The sequence below is a fragment of the Sarcophilus harrisii genome, chromosome 1 (assembly GCF_902635505.1).
Source record: "Sarcophilus harrisii chromosome 1, mSarHar1.11, whole genome shotgun sequence".
Classification (NCBI taxonomy): Eukaryota; Metazoa; Chordata; class Mammalia; order Dasyuromorphia; family Dasyuridae; genus Sarcophilus; species Sarcophilus harrisii.
The window spans coordinates 302,689,155-302,700,013 of record NC_045426.1 but is presented as its reverse complement, the minus strand read 5'-3'; the positions used below and the strand labels follow the sequence as shown (position 1 = coordinate 302,700,013).

General features: G+C 36.8%; 1 pseudogene; it reads left to right on the top strand.

Moving 5' to 3' along the window:
- The first annotated feature begins 8,789 nt into the window (after nt 1-8,789).
- Nucleotides 8,790-10,417, top strand: LOC100915142 (annotated as a pseudogene).
- Nucleotides 10,418-10,859: the final 442 nt, after the last annotated feature.

The window sequence follows — 10,859 nt, the reverse complement described above, 5'->3', positions numbered from 1 at the left end:
CTGATAAAATAAAAGAAGTTCCAGATTTGAAGATTTAAAGACCTCAGACCTGGGTCTGAGTTCAAACTCTCCCCTTTATTAGTTCTATTGACTTTCAGCAAGTCACATATCTCTGAAACTAACTTTTCTTACATGTGATTCAATTTTTGTTTAAAATTCATTTCTCTGTAAAAATGAGTTTCAAGGCAGCATGGTTCATTGGAGAGAGGGTCAGCTCTGAAATCAGAAAGACCAAAGTTCAAATGCTGCCTCTGAGACATACTTGGTATATGAACATCAGCCATCTAACCTTAGTGCTCTAGGGAATTCTCTAAGATTGAAAGTTTCAGAAAGACAGAAGAGTTCCCAGTCTTTACCAGTAGCGAGTTTTCGTATCTGAAATTCCCTACCCTGATGAAATCATCAATCCAGATTGGGGTAAAAAAAGGGAATAAAAATAGGGATGTTTGTACTACTTAGCACACAGGATTATTTAAAGAATTATCTCAGATGATAATGAAGGTAACAATAAAAACGATGATGATGGTGATGATTAATAATAATGGCTAACATTTATATAGCACTTACACAGTGCCAGGCACTGTGCTTTGCAATCATAATTTCTTTTGAGACATACCATGACCCTAGGAAGTAGGTCCTATTATCCCGTGGTGCTCTTGGAAGGACAACATAGCACAGTTACTAGCAAGTCAACTTCAGAGTAATGGAGACTTTGGCTTAAGTCCCTTCTCTGATATGTCCTGGCTGTGTGATCCTGGTCAGGTACTTAACATTTTAAAGCTGTATGTCTGAGACTATATAAATCATAGATTAAGTACTGATTTGTGCCATTTGAAGGAAATTTTTCACTGCACAATCTCTATGCCAATTAAATCACAAATACAAGAAAAAAAGGGGGGCTCTTTATAAAGCTAATACTATTACAATTATTATTATCTCCCTTAATATTGAATCTTTTCTCTTCAGATCAGCCCTTGTCTAGCTCTCTAGAGATCTAGAATACTATAAATTTCTGTGTCCCTCATCCCCTCTATCTCAGGCCTTTACAATTTAGGAGGAAAAGTTAGGAGCTCAGTTAGGGGTAAGCCAGATACCAGACCCTTACCTCTCTCTCTAGCTATGCCTTCAAATACAAAAGAAAGAAAATTCAAAAAAGGACCTGTCCTCCAGGTTCTCACCACCCTGCACTGAACATTCAAGCTCGGTTTTGATTTTGCATTTGGCCGTTCTACTTTATCTCCCAAATTAGTTCCACATTCAGGCCAAGGTCTGTGGTTTCCACTTGTTTTTTGAAACCCAATCTTCCCAAGTACTTGGCACAGAGATTAGTGACTTAGAGTCTGTTAGGTTTTTTTTTTTTCTATTTATTCAGAAATAGAAAGGATTTCAGATTGTTTCATTGGAAGAGAAAAGGCTGGGATAGAAAAGGAAGAAATAGGTCTGATATACCACTGAAAAGTTGAAGTAAACCATTAGTCCAGCCATTTGTAAACACCAAAATTTTAGGTCATTAATTTCCCACATTGGAAGAGGGATCATAGCAAGATCTCAGAAGTTTTACAACCCTAAGAGGGAAAAAGCAGCTTAGAGCTAAACTCCCTGCATGGCTCAACCTTGCTTTCTTTTCCTTGCTCTTTTGGAGCTGCTTTTTGAGTTTCTGTGGTTATTCAATCACGCCTGACTATTTGTGACCCCCATGGACCATAGCAGGCCAGCACTTTGTTTTCTTTTTGGCAAAGATACTGGAGTGGCTTGCCATTTCCTCCTCTGGTGGATTAAAGCAAATAGCAGTTAAATGATTTCCTGGGGATCACAGAGCTAGTAAGTGTCTAAGGCCAAATTTGAACTCAAATCTCCTTAATTCCAGGTCTGCTGATGTCTAACTGTGCTATCGATCTGGCTTTGTGGGAGATTCTACTCATCCTCTACTCCTGGATTGCCCAACCTTTTCTCCAAGCTGTGATTCATCTCAGAATTTGCTAAAACTCACTAGTATGGATAGACTCCCTAGCCATGCACCAGGCTAGTCTCATCTACTTCTTCCTTCTTCCCACCCATTCATTTAATTCAGCAGACATTTATTAAGCCCCTGCTATATGCACAATGATAAATTCTGGGAATATGAAAACAAAATCAATATAGCTCTTGCTATATGCATATGATTACATCACATATATGTGTGTGTACATAGGTATGTATATATTTTGTATTATATGTATAAATATATATACACACACACACACCTGGATAGCTACACTTAATTGTAGGTAAAGGGAGAAAAAATAAAGCAAAATAGTTCCTGCCTCAAGGGGCTTACATTCTCCTGGGAGGATTCAATATGTAAAAAGATTAATAGAAAACAAAGAAAGAAGTTGAGCAGGGAAAAGGTCAAATGGAATATTCTAGACAAATTTGAGGAGGGAGATTTGAGTAGGATGTTCCCTTTCCTCCCTTACACTGGCATCAGTTGTCATGGTACACTACAGCTACAGCAGGTACTTCCTGGGGGAGCCTTGGCCAGGACCTTAGACCTTTGGCTCCCTTTTCTGTTCAGTGTTTCTTTCACTGAGTTCAGAGCAAAGGTGAAGATAAAATGATTGTTCAAAATTCTCATGGACAACATGCCAATAACTAAGTACAAACAAGGTAAATATCTTATTAATGGAAGATAATCTCAGAAGGAATGCCAGAGAAATAGCAGGAGAGAAGTAGAAGGGGAGGACATTAAGAGAAGCCTGTTGCTTAAATTCATGCTGTAAATATCAACCTCCCAGGAGTTATTATAGGTTATCATATTATGCTTTAGGTCTTTGTCAAAGTGCATTTATGAATCTTCTGTATTTTAAGCATTTTTAAAAGCATTTCTTTTGCATGAAAGAAGTAAATAGCTGTTTTGTGCTAATCTACCTTGGACACGAAGTAGTTTTCTAATCCTTATGGAAAAACCCTAACATGAAACTAAGTTCTAAGTGATTTTTCCCTGGATGTCTGTGGTGATGTCACAAACAATCAGAGATTGTGAAAAAAAAAAAAGTCTGACTGTCCTTATTTAGAGATTAGACTCTAAACTACATTTTTGTAGTAATTATATAAATGGTTCTCCTGGCTATACTCACTTCACTCTAGAACAATTCATATAAAGTCTTCCCACGTTTCTCTGAATTCATCAAAATGGTCATTTCTCAGGGTGCAGAAACATTCTATTACATTCAGATATGGTCATTTGTTTAGTCATTTCCCCACTGATGGGCACTAATTTAGTTTCCAGTTATTTGCTACAACAACAACAACAAAACATATTACTATAACCTTTTTTTTTTTTTTTTTTTTTTTGGTACAGTTGAACTCTTCCCTGTCTTTATCTCTATGGAACATATGCCTATTACTGATCCAAAGGACATGCACCAATTAATAACTTTTAGAGTCTATATGCAAATTTCTTTATAGAATCCTTGGTCCAATTCACAGATCTGGTGTACTAATGTCCTCCCACAGATCTTCCAACCTTCCTTTTCTTTGTTTATCAATTTTGCCTATAGATGGAGCTGAGGTAGAACTTCAGAGTTGGTGATTTGGAACATTTTTTCAAATGGTTATTGAGAGTTTGCATTTCTTTTTTTGAGAATTGCTTCTTCATATCCTTTGACCATTTACCTTTTAAGGAGTGGCTCTTTTTCTTATATATTTGTATATATTGGATATCAGACTTTTATCAAAGAAATTTGCTGTATTTTTCTGTTAAATTTTTCTTCTAATTCTAATTGCACTAAATTTGTTTTCTGTAAAAATTTTATGGCTTATATATTAAGAATTGGAAGAGATGGATGTTGGAGGACATGTAGTATAGCTCCCCCCATTTTACAAATGGGGAAACTGAGGCCAAGAGAGTTTTAGTAAGGTGTTCAAGGTAACAAAAGTAGTGGGAGCTCAAAGATTAGTAATGGAACCCAAACCATCTCACTTATATAATTAAAACTTTCCATCATACTTATTTTTAAAATTATCATCTATATTCTTTGGTCAAGAACTCACACACCGCCACCCATCCATAGTTTCTTTCTTCTTTAATTTTTTATGATGTGATCTTTTATATTTAGGTCATGGGTATATTTGGAGCTTATTGTATTACATGGTATGAGGTACTGATCTAAATCTAATTTCTGCCTTGCTTGACTTTTGTTCAACTGCTTCTTAACTAAGCAGAGTGACTCCTGGTCAGAGTGATGACTAAAGAAATGTGATTCTGTCCTTATCAGGGAGAAGTAGCTTAGCATAGCAGAAAAAGAAATGAATTTGAAGGCAGGGTACATGGGTTTGAGTCTTTTGGCAGTGCCACTTACTATCTTTGTGACTTTTGGCAAGCCACCAAAAACTCTCTGGATCTCAGTTTCTTCATCTATGAAGCAAGAAGATTGGAATACAAATAAAAGCATCAAACAAAACAAAACAAAAACCCAAACTGAACATTGTATAATTATAATCATGAAGCTTGTCCCAAAAGATGAGAAAATATACCTCCCTCACTTCTTTTCAGGAGTAAGGGATTGTGTGGGTGGGATATTACATTCACTGTCAAACTGGTATGTTAGTTTACTGACTGCTTTTTTTTTTCCTTTTTATATAAATGGATGGATGGATGGATAGGTAGATAAATAAATAGAAAATAGACTTACTATGTACCAGACATTGACCTAAGTACAGAGGTAATGGGGATACTGATGCAAGAAAAACAAATAAACAAGATTGTCCCTCCTCTCAATGAACTTATATTCTAATATGAGAAATGTCCTAATAGGGAAAGATAAAATATAAAGGGTAAGTGGAAAATGGATAGAGAGGAGGTGGGGAACAATTCCTGAAGAAGAAATAAGTGGAGCAGTGCAGAGAATGAATTGAGTTGAGATGGAAGAGCAGGACCTCAAGAAATGGTGTTCCTACCCAGAGATTATTTATTCCTCGTTACAAAGGATGGTTCACTGAATAAGGAAGCTGGGAGGAATGATATTCAGAAATGAAGGTGATATAAAACAAAAAGTTATAGATAAGTACTTTTTAAATGAAGAAGTTAGACTGGTTCTTCCCACCTCCAAATCTTTGGTCTTTATATCCTGACAGACAGGCAGGTGTGGAGAATAGAGCAATAGGTCTGGAGACAGGAAGATCTGAATTCAAATCCAGTCTCAGATATTTACTAGCTATGTGGGTCCCAGACAAATTACTCTGTTTGCCTCAGTTTCCTTACTATAAGATGGAGGCAATAATAGCACTTCAAAAGGTTATTGTGAGGGTCAAATGAGATAATATTTATACAATGCCTGTCACATAGGAAATAACAAAAGTTCCCCATTCTAATCCATTCTTCACTCAGTTATCAAACTGATTTTCCTGAAGCTCAGGTCCAACTAGGTCATCTTCCTACCCAAAAAACTCTGGTGGCTCCCATTTGCCTTCAGGATTAAATATAAAATCCTCTCTTACCATTCCAGTCTTCTTAAACCTTATTCTCTATCCCTTACTCTTTGATCCATCCACCTCTCAGCCAGGCATTTTATCTGATCTGTTCCCCATTCCTGAAATGTTTTTCCTCTTCAACTCTACCTATTGTATTCCTTGACTTCCCTCCTCAACCAAAATCTTATCTTCTGTAAAAAGTCTTTTCTAACTCCTTTTAATTCTAATGCCTTCCCTCTCATTATTTATTTCCTACTTCTCCTGTATAGAACTTGTTTGTAGATGGTTGTTTGCTAATAGCCATTAGATTATGAGCTTTTATGAACAGAGACTGTCCTTTGCCTCTCTTTGTATCTCCAGCATTTAGCACAGTATCTGGCACATAGTAGGCACTTAAATGTTTATTGACTGACTGGAGGACAGAGGCCAATATAGTAAAAAAACAAACAAACAAAAAAAAAAAAACCCCAAAGAGATGAATTCCAGAGGCAGAGAGGTCAGAAACCATAAAATCAATGAAGATGCCCAACAGAGTAAAAGCAATGACCAACAGACACAGTGCCCAATACTATCGTAGTCACGGTGCTCAAGTCAGTGCCCTTTTGGTTCAAGTTCAATGTTGGGATGAAATGAGGTACTCACAAGTCATTGAACATGTAACAAAAGGTTGCCATAATATAACAAGGATGCTCAACAAAGAAACAGTGATACTTAGCTTCTCTGGATAGTACTTCTTAAGTGGGAATGATTTAGTGTAAGTCATCAGAGAATGGCAACTTTTATGGCCTCAGGGACCTATAGAGTCTGACAACAGGAGATTTACACAAAACTGGGACTTTTTATACGCCCAGACCAGGAAGGAGGGGTGGGGTGGGGAACAATCATAGTGAGCAGGGGAAAGGAAGCTGTGTCAGAAACTCAGGGAAATCCCATCAGAAAACCATTAGTTCTCTCACAAGCACAGAAATGACATGCCCAGCAGGGTCTAAGCACACAGTGGGGATGCTCAGAAGAGATCAAAGACATGATGCTCCGCAGAGAGCAGCATGATGACATCCCAAGAAAGCAACCACAGACTTACAGTGAAGGAGGCAAGAGATCCTGTTTCAAGTATTCATGTGTCCCATGTCTTCCTTATGTAACCACTCCCACAGATATGTCCTCTATACATATCTGCTTTTCCTATTGACAGTATGTCTTTGTGGGAGAGTGTATCCCAAACCAAAGGGGAGGAAAATTTATTGCTACTTTTATTACTATGTTACTTTACTTAATTCTTTTATTTTTTTTTATTTTAATTTTAATTTTTTTATTTTTAATAGCTTTTTATTTACAAGTTATATGCATGGGTAATTTTACAGCATTGACAATTGCCAATCTTTTGTTATAATTCCCCCCCCTCCCCTAGATGGCAGGATGACCAATACATGTTAAATATATTAAAGTTTAATTCTTTTATTTTGAATTAAATATGTCTTCTCAGTGATTAGCAAAAGTAGACATACCCATGGTTTTGAGTGGATACTGGCCCCCAGACTCTGAACCTACATAGTTTTTTCCCTGAGGGCTTCAGATGTTAGAATGGGTGGCCCAGATCCCATCCTCATAAAAGCAAAAATCAGAATGCAAAATGAAACCAAGCAAAAACAAAAACAAAACAAATTTCCTTATTTTAAGTTTTCCACTTGCTTGGATTCTAAATAATCAGGAATTCATGCTACATAGATAGCCAGACAAAGAGACATGTCATCCTTTATCTCTTCTCTACCATTGTCATTACACAAGCTTTGCCTTATACATCCCAATTGATCCAGAGAAATGAGGAAACTTAGGAGTTCTTTGTAGCACACCTAAGTCTTTTTTTCCATCATTAGGGAAACCATACTTAATTTTGATGGAAGTTATCTCACACTCTTACTCCTCTGCCAAATCAATTTTTTAAATAATTTCCATGACTATATTTCTATATTGGGAAATCCTAATCGCTTATGTGTTTTGCCAACTGCATTCAAGGGAGAATCACCAAACCCTTTGAAAAAGGGAGCTGAAGATGGATTAAAAAAACAAACTGGGAAAGATGTACATGAACTGATGCTGAGTGAAGTGAGCAGAACTAGAAAGACATCATACACGGTAACAGTAATATTGTATGATGATCAACTGTGATAGATTTAGCTCTTCTCAGCAATTCAACAATCCAGGGAAATTCCAAAAGACTCATGATGGAAAATGCCATTCATAGCCAAAGAAAGAACAATGGAGTATGAATACAGATAAAAGCATACTCTTTTCACTTTTTTTTTTGGTCGGGTTTTCCTTTTGTTCTGTTTCTTCTTTCACAACATGACTAATGTGGAAATATGTTTAACATGATTGCACATGTATAACCTATATCAGATTGCTTATCATTTTTGGGAGGGAGGAGGAAACAGGAGAAAAATTTGGAACTCATAATCTTATAAAAAGAGAATGTTGAAAATTATCTTTACAGGTAGGTGGAAAAAAATAAAATGTTATTTAATTTTTAAAAACAAGAAAAAAGGGGGATGGAAAGCTTCTATTTTGCCAAGCTCCTCGGTCTTTGGAGTTGCTGAACTCAGCACTTCCCTGAACCAGCCTTCTTGGCTATAACCACTCAAGATACCTGAAGACGTACAGCATGGAGTGGAGGAGGTGGAGACTTTTGCCTTCTATGCAGAGATTGACCAGCTTGTGTCTTTGATTATCAACTCTTTTTATTCCAATCTTTCTCCAAGGGATCATTTCCAATACTTCTGATGTTCTAGACAAGATCCTTCCAAATTGGACAGCAGTAAAGAGCTGATGATTAACATCATCCCCAGCTCTCAGGAACATAGCCTGACTACGGTGGCCACTGACATTGGTTTGACAAATTATTAGATCAGTAACTTGGGGACCATTGCCAAGTCTGGAACCAAAACTTTCATAGAGACTTTGCAGGCTTGAGCAAGCATCTGCATAATTGGTCATTTTGGTATGGATTTCTATTTTGCTTACCTGGTGGCAGAGAAAGTAGTTGTCATCACCAACCATAGTGAGAATGAACAGTATAACTAAGAGTTTTCTGCCAGTAGTTCTTTCACAGTCCATGCTGACCATGGTAAGTTTATTAGCTGAGACATCAAAGTGATTTTACATCTGAAAGAAGACCAGACAGAATATGGGAAGAAAGATGGATCAAGAAAGTGGTAAAGAAACATTCACAGTTAATTGGCTATGCCAACACATTTATTTATAAGAAGAAGGAAAGGAAGAAATCAGTGATGAGGAGACAGAGGAAGAGAAAGAGAAGGAAGAAGCTAAAGGTGAGGAGATGAGGAGAAATCCAAGACTGAAGATGTAGGATCTGATGAAGAAAATGAAAGTAAGGACAATAAGAAGTAAATGATGATCAAGCAGAAATATATTGACCAGAAAGAACTGAATGAGACCAAGCCCATCTGGACATGTAATCCTGATAACTGTTATCAATAATATCATGCATATCAAGAGAAACAAGGCACATTTTATGGCCTCACCAATGGTTAGGAAGATCTGGTCATAAAACACTTATTTGTTAGAAGATTCCTTGGAATTCAGAGCTCTTCATTTCATTCCCTGCCAGGTTCCCTTTGACCTCTTGGAAAACAAAAAAAAAGAAAGAATAAGATTAAGCTGTATTGTGGTATGTGCTTATCATGGACAGATGTCACAAGCTTATTCCCAAGTATCTTAATTTTATCCAAGGTATGGTGGATTCCGAGGTTTTTCCCTCGACATTTCAAGAGAGATGTTATAACAAAAGAAGAACCTGAAGGTCATCCATAAGTATATTGTCAAGAAGTAGCTCTTCTCTGAACTGGCAGAAGAAAAAGAGAATTATAAAAAATTGTATGAGGCCTTTTTGAAAAACTTTTAAGACTGGAATTGATGAGGACTCCACCAACAAGTAATGTTTATCTGAACTGTTATACACACATCTCAGTCAGGAGATGAGATGATTTCCTTGTTTGACTATGTGTCCAGTATGAAGAAAACTCAGAAATTCATCTATCATATTACTGGTGAGAGGACAAAAGAGGTAACCAATTCTGCTTTGGGGAAATAAGTATGGAAACATAATTTTAGTATATAAGACAGAACCCACTGATGAATACTGTGTGCAACAGCTAAACAAATTCTCTGAGAAGACGCTTGTCTCTGTTACTAAGAAAGGATTAGAACTGTTAAAGAATGAAGAAGAAAAGAGAAAAAATGGAGAACAAGGCAAAATGTGAGAACTTTTACAAGCTAATGAAAGAAATTTTAGATAAGAAGGTTGAAAAAGTGACAATCTCCAAGTGACTGGTATCTTCACTCTGTTGCATTGTGACTAGCACATACAATTGGACAGCCAATGTGGAATGCATCATGAAGGCACAGGTATTGAAAGACAACTCCACGATGGGTTACATGATGACCAACAAGCACCTGTAGATAAGCCTACATCACCCCCTTATGGAGACTCTCAGACAGAAGGCTGAAGCTGACAAGAATGACAAGGCTGTGGAAAAAGTTCTATTTGGGGGGGCTTCTCTCTTGAAGACTCCCAGATTCATTCAAATCAAATTTATCACATGATTAAACTAGGTCTTGGCATTGATAAGAATGAGCTAACAGCAGAAGAACCCAGTGCTTCTGTTCCTGATAAAATTCTCCTCCCCTCACCCCCAATTAGGAGATGAAGATGCATCCCATGTAGAGGAGGTAGCTTAGATAAACCTCTGCATCATATAGTTCTCTCTCTTTCCCATGGTATCAGTCATGGTCCCATCATGCCTGGCTCCATCTGTCTAGTGGCTTTCTTTTGTTTTATTTCTCCTTCTGTTTTCCAGTGTATTAGGGCAAGGCTTGCTTATAGGGTCCTCCTTTGTTCTGGGGAATAAGTTATTATGTAATGTGGGTTGTTTATGTTTATTTTGCTCAGAAATTAAAGTATTCAGAATAAAAAGAATGCAGCTTTTAAACAAGAAAAAAAGAGAAAAAGGGACTAAAGCAGAGAATCTTAATCTAGGGTTTATATGTAGATTTCAGGGGATTCATGACCTTTGAGAAAAAATTTCCTTTTTATTTATATTAACTCCTTCCTGAAATTTAGCATTTTGTTCAATTCTGATTTTTTTTTTTTAAAAATCATTATTCTGAGAAAAGGTTCACAAGTTTCACCAAACCATAAGTTAGGAACACCTGGGCTAGAAAATATATACTTGCTATAATATCTGAGACAAACTGCCAATTACCTTTCTTCTTTCCTTCCTTGCCTTCTCTGTTACTACTATCTTCTGCACTATTCATTCTGTAGTCTCACTGAGATAATGGCATATCTTGGTCTCTCATATTAGGACTTATAATTTAGAGTGATGAAATTT